The 26569-nt window shown below is 57.1% G+C and overlaps 1 protein-coding gene across 11 annotated transcripts in view; it reads right to left on the bottom strand.

The window, feature by feature from the left end:
* The window catches only part of UBR4 (ubiquitin protein ligase E3 component n-recognin 4), a 2329353-nt gene that overhangs the window by 1130341 nt on the left and 1172443 nt on the right, over positions 1–26569 (bottom strand). The gene's annotated exons all lie outside the window — the stretch shown is intronic.

Genomic DNA, 26569 nt, shown 5'->3' with positions numbered 1-26569 from the left:
AACCCTAGGTATCAGTTCGCAGAACGGGGAGGATGGGCGGGGCGGTAAGGAATCTAATACTAACTACTGTTTCTTACAGATATATCGTTACCGAAGGTAAGTAACTTGTTCATCTGAAAGAAACAGGTTAGTATTAGATTCCTTACCTTAGAATAGATACCCCAGCAATACCAACCCCGGAGGTGGGTCTGCGAACCAATACAACCTACACCAGAAAGTACTGGAGGACCGAACGGCCAAAGAAGCCGTCCCTCCGGACTTGACTGTCCAGGCAGTAGTGCCTCGCAAAGGTGTGCAGCGAGGCCCACGTAGCCGCCTGGCAAATGTCCTGCAAGGGGACTCCCCGGCCCAGGGCAGTAGAAGCCGCCGTAGCCCGAGTGGAATGGGCCCTCAGCCCAACAGGAGGCTCCTTCCGAGCCAAAGAGTAGCATGCTTTGATGCACAGGACGACCCACCGAGAGATAGTTCGTTTCTGTACCGCCCTTCCCTTCTTCTCACCCACGTAGCCAACAAACAGTTGGTCATTGTAGGAGAGTAGGGTCTGCAATCCTATGATCACCCAGATTTTTGCTTTTTGCTGCACTGGTTTACGACTTTCCCTGGCTGTGGGCCTGCTAATCAGACCCACAGCCTAGCTGTTCTCTCTATCCAAATTGTACTTAGGTACTGAATTGGCACTGGGCCCTCTCCAAGTCCCTGTACCCAGGGCTGAGGTGCACCCAGAAGTCTCCCAGGGGCTGAAGCATGTATTATGCCACCCCTGGATTGACTAACTAAAACTGACACAACTGGCTGCACGACAGCTGGGGCAAGGTGGTGTACTCACCCTTTGCTTTAGATATAGTATACCTATATCTAACCCTAAAAATGGACACACAGATCTCCTATCAGTCACTCCTATAGCAGGCCTTAACAATCCTGAAGGCAGAGTGCTTGGAATCGTGTGAGATGGTGCTCTAGCATGAGCTGAGCCTGTCTGCGGCTTTTGGGATCCATCCCTTAGCCGTTTCCATGATATCGCATACCATATACTCTTAAGTGCATTATAATCCTCGCGGTTATGTGCCAACTCTGGTATCGCTTTATCAAAACATGTCGAGTAAGGTGTCATACGAATTGGAATACTAACCCCTCGCCAATTCTGGCGACGGGGTTAGCATTCCACCCTTCTAGAGGGACACGACATGCCTGTAACCTATAACCCGGTTAAAAGTCAGACAGAGCCTTAGCATCCACAAAATGGATGCTGCCACCGAGACACAAGTCTGCCCTCCTGCTGCTGGGAGTCCTCCCAGAGCAGGAGATAAGGACAAAGGGTTTCCTGCCAGGGGCGGTGCCAGCACCGTCCCAGACAGGGTTTTGTGTATTGTAGGTAGGCAGGGCTTTAGAGGAAGGTGACTGCACGTGGCACCCCGGTGCTCACTGTGCATAGGCTGGCTGGAACCAGTTCCAGGGTCACTCCAGACCCTGTGCTGGGGAAAAGCCCGCCAAGGAAGTGGGTGTAACCACCCCCCTCCCAGTCCCACCCCTAGGGCAGGACTTAGTCGCGTGCCAGCCCTTTTTACAGGATAAAGGTAGGAACTGGCCCCCTTCCAAATCAGATCATCTTTGAATCCTGAAACTACTTTCTGCGAAAGGAACTCAAGACTTCTTCCTAAGATTTCTCCCTTGTGACTAAGGAGTAGTCACCCTGCATCCGCAGGCACCATCTAAGAACACTGCGGTCTGCTGCAAGTCCTTCCTCCGGAATCCGACTGCCCAGCTCGACGAGAACCGGCTTCCCTGGCACCTCTGACCTCTACCCACCTCTACAGCCCAGCTGAGAACCGTGGGTGCGACGAGACCTCAAGGGACCGGCCATCTGCAAGACTGCACGACTTCTTTCCAGCAAGCCCGCCGAGTGAATTCCTGGTGAGTGCTTTGGGGTCCGAGAAGCGCCGACTCTGAGCAGCTCCAGCTCCGAAGTGCAGCCCCCCAGCATCTCCACGATCTGCGTGGGGCCCTTCTGCTTTCCGCTGCTCACCGCGTTGGTTGGCTACTAGCCCGTTGGCTTGTGGCCTTCCTGACGACGCCCGACGACATTTCTGCTGCTGGTCTGGTTGCTCCAGACTGGCCCTTGCTCCCTTCCAGAAGAGGAGCACCCCGGACCCTCCTGGTCCACTCAAGACGCCATTTTGAGTCCACCGCGTGGGCTTGAATTAGCCAAGGCTTGTTGCCCACTCCTGGGTAACTTCGACGCCGACGACTTCATCCTTCGTGGGACAGCTCGCACCTCCATCCTGGTCGCCGACAACGCCTCCTGGTCCGAGAGACTGCAGAGCCCAGCAGCGCCCACTCACCTGACTGCGGTGACTTCGCCCGGTGCCATCCTGGTGCCCACTTAATCACTGGCTAGTGATTCAAGAACTTGGTCCCCTCTGCTTTCAGGTTTCTTCTTCCTTGATCCAGGCTTGGATCCATCGAACTTTTCTTCACTGGTCGCCTGCCAGCAACTTCTTCCTTCCAGGCTCCTGGTCCGGCAACGAGATCCCCGACGTCTTTTCAGACCTATGCAGCTGCAGCCCCTGGGCTAGGTAACTACGGCACTCCGGTGTCCCAGCATAGCCTCACTATCCAAGGGTCAGGATCCACTGTCGTTTTCTCCCTACCAGGTCGGGTTCGCCCGTGAACACTAACTTTGTGAATTCTAGCTTCCATAGACTTTGTCCCGCATCCCGCGTGAGAGTGCACACTCTGCACCCGAGTCCCCTGGGCCTCCTAGTAGTAATCTAACGATTCCCTAGTCCAGTCCTAGCGATTCCAAAGCCTATTAGAACTGTTACTTACCTGCTAGTAATTCGCATTCCACTTTTAGCGTATATGGTTTTTCGTGCCCCTCGGGCATTTGTGTAACGTGCTAACTTAAAAGTATTTTCATAAGAGTTTTGTTGTGTGCTTAGCTCCCTGTCTCATAAAGAGCCAGGGTAGTCTTGTTATAAATAAATACACTGTTTATTTTCATAACAACTTGTGTGGTGTCCTTTCACTGGGTGTTCAAGGGGTAATGTGATGGTAAAACAGCTGGCTTAACACGCCCTCTAGAGTCTTAGCCTTAGACTGCTCGTATCCATGCTACTAGGATAGCTGGTCTATAAGGTTGACTTACAACCAATCATCAATAAGGGTTGTTTGGACTGATATATAGTGATCACTAGAATAGTGAGCACTGCACATCAGGCCAACTTCTCACAGTCATCCACCCGGAACTGGCGTGTGCGATCCATGTAGAATGAAAGCGCACGTTTTGGGTCCAGACGATGGAGCCGCTCTTCATCCTTTGAAGGATGCGGAGGCGGGAAGAAGGAGGGCAAGGTGATGGACTGCCCAATGTGAAAAGCAGAGACTACCTTGGGCAGGAAAGAAGGTCTAGTCCGAAGAACCACCTTGTCAGGATGAACAGACAGGAAAGGAGGTTTAACAGAAAGAGCCTGGAGCTCACTCACTCTCCTGGCAGAGGTGATGGCAACCAGGAAGGCCGTCTTTAAAGTGAGAAGACGGAGAGGACAGGAATGAAGGGGCTCAAAGGGAGCACACATCAGGAATGTCAGAACCAGGTTCAAGTCCCACTGAGGCATCACGAACGGAGCAGGTGGATACATGTGCGTGATGCCCTTTAAGAATCTTAACACAACAGGGGACTTGAATAAAGATGACTGATCAGGTAGCCTCAAGAAGGCGGAAAGGGCAGAAAGATAGCCCTTGATAGTGCCCAGAGCAGAGCCCTGCTGGGCAAGGGAAAGAAGGAAGAGGAGAACCTCAGACAGAGGGGCAGAAAGGGGATCCACAGCCTTTGCTGTGCACCATGCCACAAATCTGTTCCACCGGCAGGCGTATACCGACTTTGTGGAGGGACGCCTGGCTGCCAGAATTACATCACAGACTTCAGGAGGCAAGTCAAATGGCCTCAACTGTCGCCGCTCAATCTCCAAGCATGGAGGTGGAGACTGGACAGGTTCGGGTGGAGGACCGTCCCCTGCTGCTGCGACAGAAGGTCCTCCTGAAGGGGCAGGCGGATCGAGGGACCGACTGTCATGCTGAGTAGCTCGGGATACCAGTATCTTCGAGCCCAGTCCGGAGCCACAAGGATAACTTGGGCCCGGTCGCGCCTGATCTCCTTCAGCACTCTGGGCAGAAGTGGTATAGGCGGAAAGGCGTACAACAGACCGCAACTCCACTCGCGCCGAAAGGCGTCGCCGAGCGAGTGCCGTCTTGGAATCTCCAACGCGCAGAACTGATGACATTGCGCGTTCTCTTCTGTGGCGAATAGATCTAACCAAGGCTCTCCCCATTGCTGAAAGAGGCCTCTCGCCACGTCCGAGTTCAGACGCCATTCGTGATCCACCGAGCACCGACGGCTGAGTTCGTCCGCCCTGGCGTTCAGAGAACCTGCCAGGTGTTGAACCGTCAGAGTCACGCCCTGACGTTCCAGCCATTGCCAGAGACGCAGAGCCTCCTGGCAAAGGGTCCACGACCCCACACCGCCCTGTTTGTTGCAGTACCACATGGCGGTGGTGTTGTCCGTGAACACCTGCACTACACTCCCGTTGACAAAGGGGAGGAATGCCTTCAGTGCTAGGCGAATCGCCCGCAGCTCCAACATGTTGATATGGAGCCGGGACTCCGCCGGAGACCAGATGCCTCTGATCTCTGCCTCTCCCAAGTGGCCTCCCCAGCCCTGGAGGGACGCGTCCGTCACAACTACGTGCTCCGGTTGGGGAAGGGAGAGGGATCTGCCTCTGACCCAATCGCGGTCCGTAAGCCACCACTGCAACTGTCTCGCAGTGCCCTCCGAGATCAGGACATGGTCGGACAGGTTGCCCTGATGCTGGGCCCACTGAAACTTCAGGTCCCACTGCAGAGCCCGCATCCGCCATCTGGCGTGATGCACCAGAAGGATGCAGGAGGCCATCAGCCCCAGAAGCCGCAGCGTCAACCTGACCGAAACCCGGGATAACGGCTGAAAGATGGGAATCAGAGCCTGAATATCCCGGACCCGCCGTTCCGGAGGATAAACCCGAAACTGCGCCGAGTCGAGAACCGCTCCGATGAAAAGGAGCTTTTGAGAGGGACACAGGTGTGATTTCGGCACGTTGATGGAAAACCCCAGCTCGTGCAGGAGGTCTGCCGTCACCTGGAGGTGGTGGACGACTGTCTGGGGCGAGCCCGCCTTCAACAACCAGTCGTCGAGGTAGGGGAAGACTGAAACCCCTAACCGGCGCAGATGAGCTGCGACCACCACTTTCGTGAACACCCGTGGGGCGCTGGTAAGGCCGAATGGGAGCACGATAAACTGAAAGTGCTCGTGGCCTACCGTGAACCGCAGGTAACGCCGGTGGGCCGGCAGGACGGGGATGTGAAAATACGCATCCTGCAAGTCCAACGCTACCATCCAGTCTTGTGGGTCTAGAGCAGCCAAGACCTGAGCCAAAGTCAACATCTTGAACTTCTCCTTCCGGAGGAAGCCGTTGACGTTCCGTAGGTCCAAGATAGGACGCAGGCCTCCTTTGTCCTTCTTGGGCACCAGAAAGTAGTGGGAGTAGCAACCACACCCTACTTCTGGCCCAGGAACGCGCTCGATGGCCCCCTTGGCCAAGAGGGCCGTAACTTCCTCCTGCAGAAGTGTCAAGTGGTCCCCCGACACACGGTGGTTCTGCGGTGGCATGGCTGGAGGAGTGGACTCGAAGGGGAGGGAGTAGCCCCTTCGGACGAGCTGCAGCACCCACCTGTCCGATGTAATCGCGCGCCAGCGGGAGTGGTGATGGCGAACCCTGCCACCCACTGGCGTCACGTGAGCCCGAAAGCTCGGACTAGGAAGACTTGGAGGCTGCAGCGGGGGGAGGTGTGGACTGACCTCGCCGCTGCCCTCTACCGCCACCACGGCGGAATCCACGGCCGCCACCGCGCTGGGGAGCGTTCTGCGGCGCGTGGCTGGCAGCACGTGTGGGACCGCCCCTTCCTTGGCCACGAAAGGGGCGAAACAAACCCGTCTGCTGGCGCTGGGTCGAAAGACCCAAGGACTTGGCCGTGACCCTGGAGTCCTTGAAGCGCTCCAGCGCGTGGTCCGCCTTGTCACCAAACAGGCGACTGCCATCAAATGGCATGTCCATGAGGGCATTCTGGACGTCCGGTGAGAAGTTGGCAGATCTCAGCCAAGCATGGCGCCGAATCGCCACAGTCGTGGACATAGCCCGTCCCAGCGAGTCGGTCGTGTCAAGACCACACCGGATCGAGTACCTCGCCGCATCCCGGCCCTCAACCAAGGCCTGGTTGAGCTTGTCCCGCACTTCCTGCGGGCATTGCGGCAAACACTCCGCGACCGTATCCCACAGGGAGTGGGTGTAGCGGCCCAAGAGGCATGCGGTATTACAAGACCGCAGTCCAGCGCTCAAAGAGGAAAAGACCTTTTTCCCAAATTGGTCATACCGCTTTGATTCCCGATCGGGCGGGGCCGATGGAAATGCGGACTGCGAAGTGGAGGCCTGGATCACCAGACTCTCCGGGGAGGGATGGGTGGAGAGGAAGGCAGGGTCGTCCGAACACGGACGGTGACGCCTGGCAACGTTCCGGTCAACCGGTGCACCGGAAGCGGGCCTAGACCAGGTGCCCAAAAGGACATCCGTCAGAGCCTCATTAAACGGCAGCAGAGGCTCCTGAGGGCATGACTGCGGTTTAAACACTTCGGTCAGAATGTTTGGTTTGACCTTAGCGACGGGGAGCTCAAGGCCCAAGGTCTTGGCAGCCCTCAGCAGGACCACCGAATAGGCAGCCCCCGCCTCAGACGCCACAGGGGTCGGCGAGACAAACCCAGTGTTGGGCGACTCGTCCAGACCACTGGCATCACCCAAGTCACCTACCCAGTCCACATCATACTGGCAGGCACGGGATAAAGGGTCCTCAGACCCCTCCCAACCCTCTCCATACTCGTCCTCATCGCCGTAGTCTGGGTCGACGATATAGACTTCGGGGTCAATGGGCCCCATCGGCGCCGGATCCGGCGTCGGACGACGCCGGTCCGACTCCGCGTCAGGAGTCAGAGGGGGAATGGGGGTGGCGCCGCGCGGCGCCGGCGCCGGGGACCCGACGCCGGCCGGAACCGACGGCGGAGTCACTGCGCCGCGCGGAGGCGGTACCACGGGTTGGCCCAAAGGAACCGACGCCGGAGAGGCCGGTAGACCAGCCGGCGACGAACCTGAGGGGCCCAGCGGCGCCGGAGCCGGAGCCACCGGCGGCGTCGAGGCAGGAGCACCCGAACCGCTCGGGCCCCCAGACGGGACCGACGGGCCCGCAGGCGCCGTAGGCCCCGCCGGAGGAGACCTCGCCCTCATAGCCATGAGGAACTCCTCAATCTCCTCGCGCGACGCGCCTTCCCCAGGGACCGACGGGTATGGGGTAGACGGCGCCGACGACCCACGCGGGGGTGGGGCCACCCGAGCCCCCGGCCGCATCACGCGGGCGTCGGGGGGAGTCGGGGGTGCGATGACGACGCCCCGACCTCTTGTGATGCTTACCTGACGAACCGGAGGAATGGTGGCGACTCCCGGAGCGCTCATGGCGGCTCCGCGATCGTTCCCTCGACCGCTCCCTCGACCTCCGACCGGACCGGGACCGCTCTCGACGCGGGGCCGACACTCGGAGCTCGAGAAGCTTGCGGGACCGCTCCCGCCTAGCTTTACCAGTCAAGGCCCGACAGTCGACGCAGGACTCCACGTCGTGGTCCGCGCCCAGACACCGGAGGCAGAGTCGATGGTGGTCGGTGACCGACATCAGGCGGTCGCACTCGTCGCAACTCTTAAACCCAGGCATCCTACCGGCACCGTAGAAAGATTTAAAGTTAACAAACACTTGGTCAAAAGACCGGAGTACTGCTCTTCGGATCTGCGCTAACTGGCGCGGAAAAAAGAAGAACTGACGTCAGCGCGCGGAGGCGGCGTCTATATACTCCAGCGACGTCATCACGGCGCACGACGCCGACGACGCGGAGCCGCAGGGGACGCCTGCAGACGACGCCTACCGACGACGCCTACCGACGCGCAGGGGTACTGCTACGCAAAAGTTTCCGGATCCAGACTGACGCCTGGGGATATTCTAAGGTAAGGAATCTAATACTAACCTGTTTCTTTCAGATATAAAGTTTCTATCGAATCCGAACTTGAGAGATCAAATATGGATCCGAACCCAATGGCGGAAAAAAACAATCTGGGGATGGAGTCGATGCCCATGCGCACTGTAGTCGAGGGGAGGAGCCACCTATCTCCTGATACTTCGAAGACTCTTCCAGGACAACAATGTGCAATCATCCGGACCCAACACTAGGCGGCGATCTATGCTATAGATATGAATTCAGCAGCCCACATGCCTCGAACTAAGATATTTAAAGCTTCCAGTTCGGATAGAAACAGTTTGCTGACATTACATTGACCGTCTTCCAGATGGAGATTCAGGTCGCCAAGAATGGAAAAATTGGCCGCTTTCAGGGAAAGAGGAGCAATAATGTCTGCAAAGGAAGTCATCCAGGTGGTAGCGTTACAGGGGGGGGGATAAATCAAGAGACCAGATAGAGTGAACCGGGGGCTGATAGCAAGCTTAAAAAGTCCGGCTTCACATCAGGCATAGGGAAAGCATCAAGAGTGCATGTGTAGTTAGACTTAAAAATTATCGCAATCCCACCTCCCTTACCAGTATCTGTCTTTTTTAACCAGTTTATAGCCATCAGGGATCGCAATGGCAATATCGGGCCCCGAACTTTCAAGGAGCCAGGTTTCTGTAAGAAACATGGCATCAGGATTTTCGTCCACTACAAAGTCGTAAATATTAATCTTATGTTTTGGAAGTGATCTACAATTCACACTCCAAAATTGCAGTTTTGTGGTGGAAGGGGGAGTTTTAGTAGCCCTAGTTCTACCTCTCGGTTTGCCCCTTTTATGTCGTGCTTTGAGTTGATTGCACATTGACATTCGGCCCGTACGAAAATGGCAATGGGTACATTGAAAATTATGGACCGGTAGTACACATGTAGTGCACTGTGCTGGGGGATGGTATTTGAGCTGTTTTAGCTCCTCACCCGTGTAGATGTGACGAACACCCTGATGAACTGGGAATGTAGGAAGCGGGGCCAGGTCCAATGTCCCTTGGCCCGTTCTGGCGTGGATGGGCGTAGACGGGCCTGACTCTGGCGCGAGTCAGGCGCGCCCGCTGGGCGCGTTTGCTGCGCGAAGACATGGACATCCCCCTTTATGCATAACTAGAGCGCTGACGATTTGCCCCACACACAAGATAGCCGCCGCTAATTCAATGCCCGGGACCGACTCCACAGCGTCAATGCTCGGCTGGGAGTGGCCCAGGACAGCTGGAAGAGGGGGAACGAAGTGGGCAACTTAAGGCTTATTAAATCAAGCAATTTAGTTTTAATTTTCAGTACAAAGGATAAAGTGTCGATTTGGCAGTAAGTGCAGTTAAAAAACAAGTAAAAAGTAGACACAACGCTAGGTAATACAACCTCCCGGCTTCCGCCTCAGGAGGTGCTCAACAGTCTTACAATTGATGTTGTGATTTGATGAGTGGAGGGCAGCCTAGGTCCCATAAATCCCTCTTTGCTCCTTATTGTTGTTGGATACCGAGAGGAAACAATACCGTCGCAAGTATAAGGTTTTTGGTGTTAGAAATTTGGAAAACTTCGGTCCCGAAGTTGGAGTTGTCGAAGTGCATCCGAACCCAATGGCGGAGAAAAACAATCTGAAAATGGAGAAGATGCCCATGTGCACTGTAGTCCAGGAGAGGAGTCACCTATCTCGTGATACTTCGAAGACTCTTCCAAGACAACAAGATGCAAACATCCGGACCCAACACTAGGCGCGATCTATGCTAAGATATGAATTCAGCAGCCCACATGCCTCGAACCTAAAATTAGTGTAAATAAGAAGGATGCAATGCTGCATGTTTAAACACAGTTGCTAAGCATTATGGACATTGTAGTTAGTACACCAGTGTTACTAGGATTGAGACTCTTAAGAACTCAGACATTGCTTTGAACAAGTGCATTAGCAAGAATACAATAAGAGTACTGGTTAAGAGAAGTGTTCATTGGTCCTAAACTGTAAACAATAAGAAGAAAATCTATGTGATTGACTCTTTTCACACGCAGCCCTCTCCCCAAAGCCAGCTTCAGCCTCGAGACCCTCTCCCCCCACCAGACTTTGAAATTAGGGCAATGGGGCAGCCAATCGGATTTCATTTTGAGATCGGACAGATCTGCGGCGCCTCCATGTCTCTAGAGATACGTTTTTGAGCATTAATCGCTCAAAAACAACTCAACGGAGAGCCACACACATACACACAGAGAGCCACACACATACACACAGAGAGCCACACACATACACACAGAGAGCCACACACATACACACAGAGAGCCACACACATACACACAGAGAGCCACACACATACACACAGAGAGCCACACACATACACACAGAGAGCCACACACATACACACACAGAGCCACACACATACACACACAGAGCCACACACATACACACACAGAGCCCCACACACACACACACAGAGCCCCACACACACACACACAGAGCCCCACACACACACACACAGAGCCCCACACACACACAGAGCCCCCCACACACACAGAGCCCCACACACACACAGAGCCCCACACACACACACAGAGCCCCACACACACACAGAGCCCCACACACACACACAGAGCCCCACACACACACACAGAGCCCCACACACACACACAGAGCCCCACACACACACAGAGCCCCACACACACACACAGAGCCCCACACACACACACAGAGCCCCACACACACACACACAGAGCCCCACACACACACACAGAGCCCCACACACACACAGAGCCCCACACACACACAGAGCCCCACACACACACAGAGCCCCACACACACACAGAGCCCTACACACACACAGAGCCCCACACACACACAGAGCCCCACACACACACACACAGAGACCCACACACACACAGAGCCCCACACACACACACAGACCACACACACACAGACCACACACACACAGAGCCACACACACACACACAGACCACACACACACAGAGCCCCACACACACACACACACAGACCACACACAGAGAGCCACACACACAGAGAGCCACACACACAGAGAGCCACACACACACAGAGCCACACACACACAGAGCCACACACACAGAGAGCCACACACACAGAGAGCCACACACACAGAGAGCCACACACACAGAGCCCCCCCACACACACAGAGCCCCCCCACACACATTGCCCCCCACACACACAGAGCCCCCCACACACACAGAGCCCCCCACACACACAGAGCCCCACACACACAGAGCCCCACACACACACAGAGCCCCACATACACAGAGCCCCACACACACAGAGCCCCCCCCACACACACACTCACAGAGCCCCCCACACACACAGAGAGCCACACACACACACAGAGCCCCACACACACACACACACACACAGAGAGCCCCCCACACATACACAGAGAGCCCCCCCACACACAGAGAGCCCCTCCCACACACAGAGAGCCCCCCCACACACAGAGCCCCCCCACACACAGAGCCCCCCCCACACACACACAGAGCCCCCCCACACACAGAGCCCCCCCACACACAGAGCCCCCCCACACACAGCGCCCCACACACACAGCGCCCCACACACACAGAGCCCCACACACACAGAGCCCCACACACACACAGAGCCCCACATACACACAGACCACACACAGAGCCCCCCCCCACACACACACAGCGCCCCCCACACACACACACAGAGCCCCCCACACACACAGAGCACCACACACACAGAGAGCCACACACACAGAGAGCACCACACACACACACACACACACACACACACAGAGCCCCACACACACACAGAGCCCCACACACACACAGAGAGCCCCACACACACACAGAGCCCCCCACACACATACAGAGCCCCCCCACACACACAGAGCCCCCCCACACACACACACAGAGCCCCCCACACACACACACAGAGCCCCCCACACACACACACAAAGCCCCCCACACACACACACAGAGCCCCCCACACACACAGAGCCCCCCACACACACACAGAGCCCCCCCACACACACAGAGCCCCCCCACACACACACAGCCCCCCCACACACACACAGCCCCCCACACACACACAGAGCCCCCCCCACACACACAGAGCCCCCCCCACACACACAGAGCCCCCCCCACACACACAGAGCCCCCCCCACACACACAGAGCCCCCCCCACACACACAGAGCCCCCCCCACACACACAGAGCCCCCCCACACACACAGAGCCCCCCCCACACACACAGAGCCCCCCCCACACACACAGAGCCCCCCCCCCACACACACAGAGCCCCCCCACACACACAGCGCCCCCCACACACACACAGCGCCACACACACAGAGCCCCCCACACACACACAGAGCCCCCCCCACACACACAGAGCCCCCCACACACACAGAGCCCCCCCCACACACACAGAGCCCCCCCACACACACAGAGACCCCCCCACACACATAGAGACCCCCCCACACACACAGCGCCCCCCCCACACACACAGCGCCACACACACAGAGCCCCACACACACACACACACACAGAGCCCCACACACACACACACAGAGCCCCACAAACACACACACAGAGCCCCCCACACACACACAGAGACCCACACACACAGAGCCCCACACACACAGAGCCCCACACACACAGAGCCCCACACACACACAGAGCCCCCCCCCCACACACACAACGCCACACACACACACACAGAGCCCCACACACAGAGAGCACCACACACACAGAGAGCACCACACACACACACACACAGAGAGCACCACACACACACACACACACACACACACACAGAGCACCACACACAGAGCACCACACACAGAGCACCACACACACACACAGAGCACCACACACACACACACACAGAGCACCACACACACACACACAGAGCACCACACACACACACACAGAGCACCACACACACACAGAGCACCACACACACACACACAGAGCACCACACACACACACACACAGAGCACCACACACACACACACAGAGCACCACACACACACACACAGAGCACCACACACACACACACAGAGCACCACACACACACACAGAGGGAGCCCCCCCCACACACACACACACAGAGCCCCACACACACACACAGAGCCCCCCCACACACACAGAGCCATAAACACACACACACAGAGCCCACACACACACACACAGAGCCCACACACACACACAGAGCCCCCCCACACACACACACAGAGCCCCCCCCCACACACAGAGCCCCCCCCCACACACAGAGCCCCCCCACACACACAGAGCCCCCCACACACACAGAGCCCCCCACACACACAGAGCCCCCCACACACACAGAGCCCCCCACACACACAGAGCCCCCCACACACACAGAGCCCCCCACACACACACACACAGAGCCCCCCACACACACACACACAGAGGCCCCCCCCACACACACAGAGCCCCCCACACACACAGAGCCCCCCCACACACACACACACACACACAGAGCACCACACACACACACACACAGAGCCCCACACACACACACACAGAGCCCCCCCCCCCACACACACAGCGCCCCACACACACAGAGAGCACCACACACACACACAGAGCCCCACACACACAGAGAGCACCACACACACACACAGAGCACCACACACACACACAGAGCACCACACACACACACAGAGCACCACACACACACACAGAGCACCACACACACACACACAGCACCACACACACACACAGAGCACCACACACACACACACACACACACAGAGCCCCACAAACACAGAGCCCCACACACACAGAGCCCCACACACACAGAGCCCCACACACACAGAGCCCCACACACACAGAGCCCCACACACACAGAGCCCCACACACACAGAGCCCCACACACAGAGAGCCCCACACACAGAGAGCCCCACACACAGAGAGCCCCACACACAGAGAGCCCCACACACAGAGAGCCCCACACACAGAGAGCACCACACACAGAGAGCACCACACACAGAGAGCACCACACACACACACACACACAGAGAGCCCCCCACACACACAGAGCCCCCCCACACACACACTCAGAGCCCCCCCCACACACACAGAGCCCCCCCCACACACACAGAGCCCCCCCACACACACAGAGCCCCCCCCTCACACACAGAGCCCCCCCTCACACACAGAGCCCCCCCACACACACACAGAGCCCCCCCACACACACACAGAGCGCCACACACACACAGAGCCCCACACACAAAGAGCACCACACACACACACAGAGCACCACACACACACACACAGAGCACCACACACACAGAGCACCACACACACAGAGCACCACATACACACAGAGCACCACACACACAGAGCACCACACACACAGAGCACCACACACACAGAGCACCACACACACACAGAGAGCACCAAACACACACCCACACACACAGAGAGCACCACACACACACACAGAGAGCACCAAACACACACACACACACACACACACAGAGAGCACCACACACACACACACAGAGCCCCACACACACACAGAGCCCCCCACACACACACACAGAGCCCCCCACACACACACACAGAGCCCCCCACACACACAGAGCCCCCCCCACACACACAGAGCCCCCCACACACACACAGAGCCCCCCACACACACAGAGCCCCCCACACACAGAGCCCCACACACACAGAGCCCCACACACACACACACACAGAGCCACACACACACACAGAGCCCCCCCACACACACACAGAGCCCCCCACACACAGAGCCCCCCACACACACAGAGCCCCCCACACACACAGAGCCCCCCCACACACACAGAGCCCCCCCACACAGAGCCCCCCACACACACAGAGCCCCCCCACACACAGAGAGCCCCCCACACACAGAGAGCCCCCCCACACACAGAGAGCCCCCCCACACACAGAGAGCCCCCCCACACACAGAGAGCCCCCCCACACACAGAGAGCCCCCCACACACACAGAGAGCCCCCCCACACACACAGAGAGCCCCCCCCCACATACACAGAGCCCCCCCCCACACACACAGAGCCCCCCCCCACACACACAGAGCCCCCCCCCACACACACAGAGCCCCCCACACACACAGAGCCCCCCCACACACACACAGAGCCCCCCACACACACAGAGCCCCCCACACACACACAGAGCCCCCCCCACACACACAGAGCCCCCCACACACACACAGAGCCCCCCCACACACACAGAGCCCCCCCCACACACACAGAGCCCCCCACACACACACAGAGCCCCCCCCACACACACACACAGAGCCCCCCCCACACACACACACAGAGAGCCCCACACACACACACACAGAGAGCCCCACACACACACACACACAGAGAGCCCCACACACACACAGAGCCACACACACACACAGAGCCCCCCCACACACACACACAGAGCCCCACACACACACACACAGAGCCCCCCACACACACACACACACAGAGCCACACACACACACACACACACACACACAGAGAGCCCCCCCCCCCCACACACACACACAGAGAGCCCCACACACACACACACAGAGCCCCCCACACACACACACACACAGAGCCCCCCACACACACACACAGAGCCCCACACACACACACATAGAGAGCCCCCCACACACACACAGAGAGCCCCACACACACACACAGAGAGCCCCACACACACACACAGAGAGCCCCACACACACACACACAGAGCCCCCCACACACACACACAGAGCCCCACACACACAGAGAGAGCCCCCCCCACACACACAGAGCCACACACACACACACAGAGCCACACACACACACACAGAGCCACACACACACACACAGAGCCCCACACACAGAGCCCCACACACACACACAGAGCCCCACACACACACACACAGAGCCCCACACACACAGAGCCCCACACACACAGAGCCCCCCCACACACACAGAGCCCCCCCCCCACACACACACACACAGAGCCCCCCACACACACACAGAGCCCCCCACACACACACAGAGCCCCCCACACACACACAGAGCCCCCCACACACACACAGAGCCCCCCACACACACACACACACAGAGCCCCCCACACACACACACACAGAGCCCCACACACACGCACAGAGCCCCACACACACGCACAGAGCCCCACACACACACACACAGAGCCCCACACACACACACACAGCCCCACACACACACACAGAGCCCCACACACACACACAGAGCCCCCCACACACACACACACACAGAGAGCACCACACACACACACACACACACAGAGAGCACCACACACACAGAGCCCCCCACACACACACAGAGCCCCCCCACACACACACACACAGAGCTCCCCACACACACACAGAGCCCCACACACACACAGAGCCCCACACACACACAGAGCCCCACACACACACACAGAGCCCCACACACACACACAGAGCCCCACACACACACACAGAGCCCCACACACACACACAGAGAGCCCCACACACACACACAGAGCCCCACACACACACACACAGAGCCCCACACACACACAGAGCCCCCCACACACTCAGAGCCCCACCCCCACACACACAGCCCCACACACACACACAGAGCCCCACACACACACACAGAGCCCCACACACACACACAGAGCCCCACACACACACACACAGAGCCCCACACACACACACACAGAGCCCCACACACACACCGAGAGCATGACACACACACAGAGCACCACACACACAGAGAGCACCACACACACAGAGAGCACCACACACACACACAGAGAGCACCACACACACACACAGAGAGCCCCACACACACACACAGAGCCCCCCCCACACACACACAGCCCCACACACACACAGAGCCCCACACATACACACACAGAGCCCCACACATACACACACAGAGCCCCACACATACACACACAGAGCCCCACACATACACACAGAGCCCCACACATACACACACAGAGCCCCACACATACACACAGAGCCCCACACATACACACAGAGCCCCACACACACACACAGCCCCCCCCACACACAGCCCCCCCCACACACACACAGCGTCACACACAGAGAGCTCCCCCACACACACAGAGCCCCCCCACACACACAGAGCGTCACACACAGAGAGAGCCCCCAACACACAGAGAGCCACACACACACACACACAGAGCCCCCCCACACACAGCCCCACACACACACACACAGAGCCCCCCCCCACACACACAGAGCCCAACACACACACACACACAGAGCCCCCCACACACACACAGAGCCCCACACACACACACACACACAGAGCCCCCCCCACACACACACAGCCCCCCCCCACACACACACAGAGCCCGCCCCACACACACACAGAGCCCCCCACACACACACACAGAGCCCCCCACACACACAGAGCCCCCCCCACACACACAGAGCCCCCCCACACACAGAGCCCCCCCCACACACACAGAGCCCCCCCACACACACAGAGCCCCCCCACACACACAGAGCCCCCCACACACACAGAGCCCTACACACACAGAGCCCCACACACACACACACACACAGAGCCCCCCACACACACACACACACAGAGCCCCCCCACACACACACAGAGCCCCCCACACACACACAGAGCCCCCCACACATACAGAGCCCCCCCCACACACACACAGAGCCCCCCCCACACACACACAGAGCCCCCCCCACACACACAGAGCCCCCCACACACACACAGAGCCCCCCACACACACAGAGCCCTACACACACAGAGCCCCCCACACACACACAGAGCCCCCCCCACACAGAGCCCCCCACACACACAGAGAGCCCCCCCACACACATAGAGCCCCCCACACACACATAGAGCCCCCCACACACACACAGAGCCCCCCACACACACACAGAGCCCCCCCCACACACACACACAGTGCCCACACACACACACACACAGAGAGAGCACCACACACACACAGAGCACCACACACACACACACACACAGAGCACCACACACACACAGAGCACCACACACACACACACACACACAGAGAGCACCACACACATAGAGCCCCCCACACACACACAGAGCCCCACACACACAAGAGCCCCCCACACACACAAGAGCCCCCCACACACACACAGAGCCCCTCCACACACACACAGAGCCCCTCCACACACACACAGAGCCCCTCCACACACACACACACAGAGCGTCACACACAGAGAGCCCCCCAACACACAGAGAGCCACACACACACACACAGAGCCACACACACACACACAGAGAGCCACACACACACACAGAGAGACACACACACACAGAGCCACACACACAGAGCCCCCCCACACACACAGCGTCACACACAGAGAGCCCCCAACACACAGAGAGCCACACACACACACACACACACAGAGCCCCCCCCCACACACAGAGCCCCACACACACACACACACAGAGCCCCCCCCACACACACAGAGCCCCCCACACACACACAGAGCCCCCCCACACACACAGAGCCCCCCCCACACACACAGAACCCCACACACAGAACCCCACACACACAGAGCCCCACACACACAGAGCCCCCCCACACACACATAGCCCCCCCACACACACATAGCCCCCCCACACACACATAGCCCCCCACACACACATAGCCCCCCACACACACATATAGCCTCCCACACACACATATAGCCCCCCACACACACATATAGCCCCCCACACACACAGAGCCACACACACAGAGCCCCCCAACACACACACAGAGCCCCCCCCACACACACACAGAGCCCCCCACACACACACACAGAGCCCCCCCCCCACACACACACACACAGAGCCACACACACAGAGCCCCCCACACACACACAGAGCCCCCCACACACACACAGAGCCCCCCCACACACACACAGAGCCCCCCCACACACACAGAGCCCCACACACACACAGAGCCCCCCCACACACACAGAGCCCCCCCACACACACAGAGCCCCACACACACACAGAGCCCCACACACAGAGCCCCCCACACACACACAGAGCCCCCCACACACACACAGAGCCCCCCACACACACAGAGCACCACACACACACACACAGAGCCACACACACACACACACAGAGCCCCACACACACACACACAGAGCCCCACACACACACACAGAGCACCACACACACACACAGAGCACCACACACACACACAGAGCACCACACACACACACACACACACAGAGCCCCACACACACACACAGAGTCCCACACACACACACACAGAGCCCCACACACACACACAGAGTCCCACACACACACACACAGAGCCCCACACACACACACAGAGCCCCGTCACACACACAGAGAGCCCCCCAACACAGAGAGCCACACACACACACAGAGAGCCACACACACAGAGAGCCACACACACAGAGAGCCACACACACACACACAGAGCCACACACACAGAGAGCCACACACACAGAGAGCCACATACACACACACAGAGAGCCACATACACACACACAGAGAGCCACATACACACACACAGAGAGCCACATACACACACACAGAGAGCCACACACACACAGAGCCACACACACACACACACACAGAGCCACACACACACACACAGAGCCACACACACAAACACACAGAGCCACACACACAAACACACAGAGCCACACACACAAACACACAGAGCCACACACACAGAGCCACACAAACACACACACAGAGCCACACAAACACACACACAGAGCCACACAAACACACACACAGAGAGCCACACACACAGAGAGCCACACACACAGAGAGCCACACACACAGAGAGCCACACACACAGAGAGCCACACACACAGAGAGCCACACACACAGAGAGCCACACACACAGAGAGCCACACACACAGAGAGCCACACACACAGAGAGCCACACACACAGAGAGCCACACACACAGAGAGCCACACACACAGAGAGCCACACACACAGAGAGCCACACACACAGAGAGCCACACACACAGAGAGCCACACACACAGAGAGCCACACACAGAGAGCCACACACACAGAGCCACACACACAGAGAGCCACACACACAGAGAGCCACACACACAGAGAGCCACACACACAGAGAGCCACACACACAGGCCGGGATGAAGGTGTCCAGACACCCAACAGGGGGGTGGAGCCAGAGCCCAGGGAGGCTGGAGGGCGATCGATACCAGGCGCCCGGGGATGGCTGGAGGCCCATCGAAACTCCCCTCCTCCGGGATCTGCCAAGTGGCCACTCTACCACCTGGGAGGATCTTGGAGCCTCGATGTCAGGGCTTCGCTGGGGCCGGGGCCAGGGATGGCTGCGGCCACGTGCTCGGGACGTGATGGGCCCAAGATGGAGTCGGGCCGGAAATGGTGGCCTGGCATGGTCACCAGACCGGCAGTGTTGGTGAGCAGGGTCCGCTGGGGTCCCAGGGGGGGAGAGCCGTGGGTTGCCAGGGGGCTGCTCTCGTCGATGGTTCGTGTTCAGGGGGGTCGACGGCGGGTCGACGGAGGCCGATGTCGTCCCGGGCCCGCCATGCGGGAGGGGTAGGACCACGCCACGAGGCCGGGTCCAACAACATTCAAACACACACTGGAAGAAAAACCCTTGTGTGTAAAGTCGATCATTTTTTTGCCTGGCCCACAGTGAGAAGTTCTACTAATGCAAAACGCGCAGGTTTGCACTAACAACTTTCTTGCTAACTCATCCGGTGTTCCGAGTATTTGGACTCAGTATTTAGATTGTCAGCTTGTCCTTCCACATGCAACTGGTGGGCTAAAGTGGTAGAAGACACGGTAAAAGTCGGCCCCAGAGACCACAACCTCCATCCCCATATTGCTTAAGAGAACGAGAGAAGAAGAACTAATGAAAGCCCACTTACAACTACTGAGATACCTCGTAAGCGAGGTGTGCATGATAATTGTAACTCACGACCCTAGGCAGCTCCAGACCCATCTCGAAGACCTAACACCAATGAGGATAATACATCTTCACCACCACTACCGTGAATCGTTCCCCAGCTGGTGCATGACGTCCAAGCAACATGTACCGTATAATGGGTTCTTACACTTCAGACATAGTGCTGCTGTTCACCACAGGTGTGACATTCCAGGGCCAGCCATGGTAGACAAGTGCAGGATCAGTTATGTCTCAAAATGGGTGCAAGGTCTTCAGTCTCAGCCCCTGTTCACCAACCTCTCTTAGCCACCCTAGTTTCGACTCAAGCTGTCAGCAAAGATTATCCTATACAACAGATGTACTCGTGCCAGAGCCCTAAGGATAAGCCACACACACAGAGAGCCACACACACACGAGAGCCACACACACACACGAGAGCCACACACACACACGAGAGCCACACACACACACGAGAGCCACACACACACACGAGAGCCACACACACACACGAGAGCCACACACACACACGAGAGCCACACACACACACGAGAGCCACACACACACACGAGAGCCACACACACACACGACAGCCACACACACACACGACAGCCACACACACACACATAGAGCCACACACACACACAGAGAGCCACACACACAGAGAGCCACACACACAGAGAGCCACACACACAGAGAGCCACACACACAGAGAGCCACACACACAGAGAGCCACACACACAGAGAGCCACACACACAGAGAGCCACACACACAGAGAGCCACACACACAGAGAGCCACACACACAGAGAGCCACACACACAGAGAGCCACACACACAGAGAGCCACACACACAGAGAGCCACACACACACAGAGAGCCACACACACACACACTCCAGCATACTGTCAGATATTTGGCATTTGTTATATTGACTGAGAGGGTACGGACTTACCGTATTCTGGATAAAAAGCAACATGTTTTCATCAAAGGGGTCTATCAGAGTAATTAGACGTAAAAAACTACTCTTGATCCAGGCACGGCGTTGGCACTAGACGGTCACCACCACCACAGATGCACAACAGCAATGCAGTTCAAGCCATGCATGACATTTGTTGGAAAGGCGACCCCAGGGGAGGCAGAAGATGTCTGACTGCCCGCCCCGAGACTCACCTCTCTCTATGGAATAGGCCGAGCGCCGTAGGGAGGCCTCCTTGGCGAGGCTCCTCTCCTACAATCGTACCAGCTGAGCAATCACACTACTACAGACGGACACCACACGACGGAATATTCACAAGTATCTTTATATAAGAAATGAAGGCACGTTCTTAGCAGGTTAGCAGGCAGGGATCGAGGGATCCATAAAGTCGTGGTTTCGGGAATAATGGGGTAGCGGGACAGTCTTGGCACCAACTAGTGCGTGGATAGTTCAAGGGGTCAGGCCGCGACAGCGTCAGCAGGGCCTCGAAGGTGGTTCAGCTTGGTCAGGCCGCGACAGCGTCAGAAGGGCCTAGAAGGTGTTTCAGCTTGGTCAGGCCGCGACAGCGTCGGCAGGGCCTCGAAGGTGGTTCAGCTTGGTCAGGCCGCGACAGCATCAGCAGGGCCTCGAAGGTGGTTCAGCTCGGTCAGGCCGCGACAGCGTCAGCAGGGCCTCGAAGATGGTTCAGCTCGGTCAGGCCGCGACAGCGTCAGCAGGGCCTCGAAGGTGGTTCAGCTTGGTCAGGCCGCGACAGCGTCAGCAGGGCCTCGACGGTGGTTCAGCTCGAGCAGGCCGCGACAGCGTCAGCAGGGCCTCGAAGGTGGTTCAGCTTGGTCAGGCCGCGACAGCGTCAGAAGGGCCTAGAAGGTGTTTCAGCTTGGTCAGGCCGCGACAGCGTCGGCAGGGCCTCGAAGGTGGTTCAGCTTGGTCAGGCCGCGACAGCGTCAGCAGGGCCTCGAAGGTGGTTCAGCTCGGTCAGGCCGCGACAGCGTCACCAGGGCCTCGAAGATGGTTCAGCTCGGTCAGGCCGCGACAGCGTCAGCAGGGCCTCGAAGGTGGTTCAGCTTGGTCAGGCCGCGACAGCGTCAGCAGGGCCTCGAAGGTGGTTCAGCTCGAGCAGGCCGCGACAGCGTCAGCAGGGCCTCGAAGATGGTTCAGCTCGGTCAGGCCGCGACAGCGTCAGCAGGGCCTCGAAGGTGGTTCAGGTGCACGAGTTCGGATCAGGATCAGCCGCGACAAGGTCAGCAGGGCTTCGACCCCAAGATACAACTGGAGTCCTAATCCAGGGCTGGCCCAGATATAGGACTGGAGTCCTTTGATGTCCGGACCCTCGCGCCTGGGGGTCAGAGGGGCCGGGATGAAGGTGTCCAGACACCCAACAGGGGGGTGGAGCCAGAGCCCAGGGAGGCTGGAGGGCGATCGATACCAGGCGCCCGGGGATGGCTGGAGGCCCATCGAAACTCCCCTCCTCCAGGATCTGCCAAGTGGCCACTCTACCACCTGGGAGGATCTTGGAGCCTCGATGTCAGGGCTTCGCTGGGGCCGGGGCCAGGGATGGCTGCGGCCACGTGCTCGGGACGTGATGGGCCCAAGATGGAGTCGGGCCGGAAATGGTGGCCTGGCATGGTCGCCAGACCGGCAGTGTTGGTGAGCAGGGTCCGCTGGGGTCCCAGGGGGGGAGAGCCGTGGGTTGCCAGGGGGCTGCTCTCGTCGATGGTTCGTGTTCAGGGGGGTCGACGGCGGGTCGACGGAGGCCGATGTCGTCCCGGGCCCGCCATGCGGGAGGGGTAGGACCACGCCACGAGGCCGGGTCCAACAACATTCAAACACACACTGGAAGAAAAACCCTTGTGTGTAAAGTCGATCATTTTTTTGCCTGGCCCACAGTGAGAAGTTCTACTAATGCAAAACGCGCAGGTTTGCACTAACAACTTTCTTGCTAACTCATCCGGTGTTCCGAGTATTTGGACTCAGTATTTAGATTGTCAGCTTGTCCTTCCACATGCAACTGGTGGGCTAAAGTGGTAGAAGACACGGTAAAAGTCGGCCCCAGAGACCACAACCTCCATCCCCATATTGCTTAAGAGAACGAGAGAAGAAGAACTAATGAAAGCCCACTTACAACTACTGAGATACCTCGTAAGCGAGGTGTGCATGATAATTGTAACTCACGACCCTAGGCAGCTCCAGACCCATCTCGAAGACCTAACACCAATGAGGATAATACATCTTCACCACCACTACCGTGAATCGTTCCCCAGCTGGTGCATGACGTCCAAGCAACATGTACCGTATAATGGGTTCTTACACTTCAGACATAGTGCTGCTGTTCACCACAGGTGTGACATTCCAGGGCCAGCCATGGTAGACAAGTGCAGGATCAGTTATGTCTCAAAATGGGTGCAAGGTCTTCAGTCTCAGCCCCTGTTCACCAACCTCTCTTAGCCACCCTAGTTTCGACTCAAGCTGTCAGCAAAGATTATCCTATACAACAGATGTACTCGTGCCAGAGCCCTAAGGATAAGACACCCTCACCCTTGCTGTCTGACTGCAGGCCCAGGACTGGCGCTGACACCCCAAACACTCATACAAACAGAGAGGTTGGAGATGCTGTGGTCGCAGACAGAGCTACCCCTCCATCCCAGTCTTTCCTCTCCTGCTGCCCCCACGCAGCGCAGGAGCAGGCGCCTGCTCTGGACTCACCTCTCAGAGATCGGTCTTCGACACCATCCTCCTTCCTCCTCCTACACCGCCTCTTTCCTTCTGGAGCTGGCAGCACCAAGCGCGTCCCCGGGCCCGCCCCTCAACGTGACGTCTCAGATGCTGATGTAAACGCGCTGGCACTCTACGGTCTAACACAGACGGCCGGTAGACATCGAAAATGGACAATTTTTTACAGGATTTAGCCCCCCCTTCCCTCTTAGCGATAGACCTAGATGAAGGACTATCGGAAGAGCAACAACACGAAAGCAGGACGACTACAAGTAATTTCTCCAATTTCTCCTGGCATAACAGTCTATTAGAGGACTAGAGTGCTACCTAAAATCTAAGACTACGGTGGGCGCCATGCTGCTGTATGAATGTCTCTGGTTTATTCTTCCGGCCATGGGCGCCATGCTGCTGTATGAACGTCTCTGGTTTATTCTTCCGGCCATTGTAGAATCAAAGAAGGGTTTAACAAGACACTGAATGTGGATGCCCAAAGGTACAGACTCCATGGATCCCGGAGGGTGACACTAACACTGCGGGACCCTGCCCTGAGCACCGGAGTGAGGCACCGGTGCAAGGAGCAGGGGATGCAACCATGTTTCTTCGAGGTCAAGCAGAAATGACTCTGAGAAACGCACCGTCATTTTCGGATTCTGAAGCGTGTTTTTCTTTCTCTCCTCTTCCCATTGGCTGGAATGTAAAATTCCAGCCAATGGGAAGGAGAGAAAGAAACTAAACACCCCCCCGAATCCCAAAAAGACGGGGCTTAAAGGACAGACGCCCGTCTTCTCCAATGGCTGGCCTCCGTTTAGGAAGCCAGCCAATGGAGAAGAGGGGCGGGTTTAAGTCCCATACTCCAAAACATAAAATCTCGCCGGCGAGACTGCGCAAGCGCAGCCTACGCAGGCCTAGACCTATAAAGCACACTTTGTGGACCAAGATTTAGCTTTCTGTCAAATTTGGTGGAAGTCCGTTCAGAGGTCCGGGCTGTAGTCGTGTTTAAAATCCCTATAGTTAATTGCATGGGAAAACGTGTTTTCCTTGGCCTCGCTTGATGAATCACCCTGAAACTTCATAGACAGCAGCTGAAGTGACTGATGAACTAGTTTTAAACATTTCGTGAAGATTCTTCACATGGAGCCAAAATTATTGGCAAAACAAAAAATGTTCTTCCTATGGAAACTAGGTCCTAACCATAACTACCTACTGGTGACTGTGCTAAGTGTGGGGCGTGGCCTTGACACACAAGAGGCAAAGCCTCGATTGAACCATTCTCCCACTGCTTCCCCCATCAAAGGTAATAAATAGCATATTATACTCCATACATCTGCATGTATGGTTTATGTTGTGGTATGTTTTAATGTTTACTTGTTCAAACAAACGTTATTTAACCAAAACCAGTTGTGCAGTATGATACCATCGCACTGAAGAGAACCCATGACCATGAGGGCAATTGAGTCTGGGTGTAAAGTAAATGTTACCTGCAAACTGTTTTTCTCAAGTCAAATAATTTACTGTACTTTAGTAAACTCTAATTTGACCTTTGCACTGCAGTAATACACGTCAATGTGTGCTTTTTGGAAAAGTTGCGCTAAATAACGGGTTTTATCTGGCAACAATTATTCTTAATTGCTATGACACAAACACATATATAACATTTACTAGCTAAATAACAGCCACATTCAAGCATATTCATTTGGTTAAGGAAAATCAAGCTAAAGCAAATGACAAGTGAGGCAACCTTAATAATATAAAAGGTCTTGTTATTTTATTTACCCCTGGTAGGAAGATACAGTTATGCAGCACAGTAAA

The sequence above is a fragment of the Lissotriton helveticus genome, chromosome 5_1, assembly GCF_964261635.1.
Source record: "Lissotriton helveticus chromosome 5_1, aLisHel1.1, whole genome shotgun sequence".
Lineage (NCBI taxonomy): Eukaryota > Metazoa > Chordata > Amphibia > Caudata > Salamandridae > Lissotriton > Lissotriton helveticus.
The sequence above is the reverse complement of the archived record's forward strand: the minus strand, read 5'-3'. Positions and strand labels throughout refer to the sequence as shown.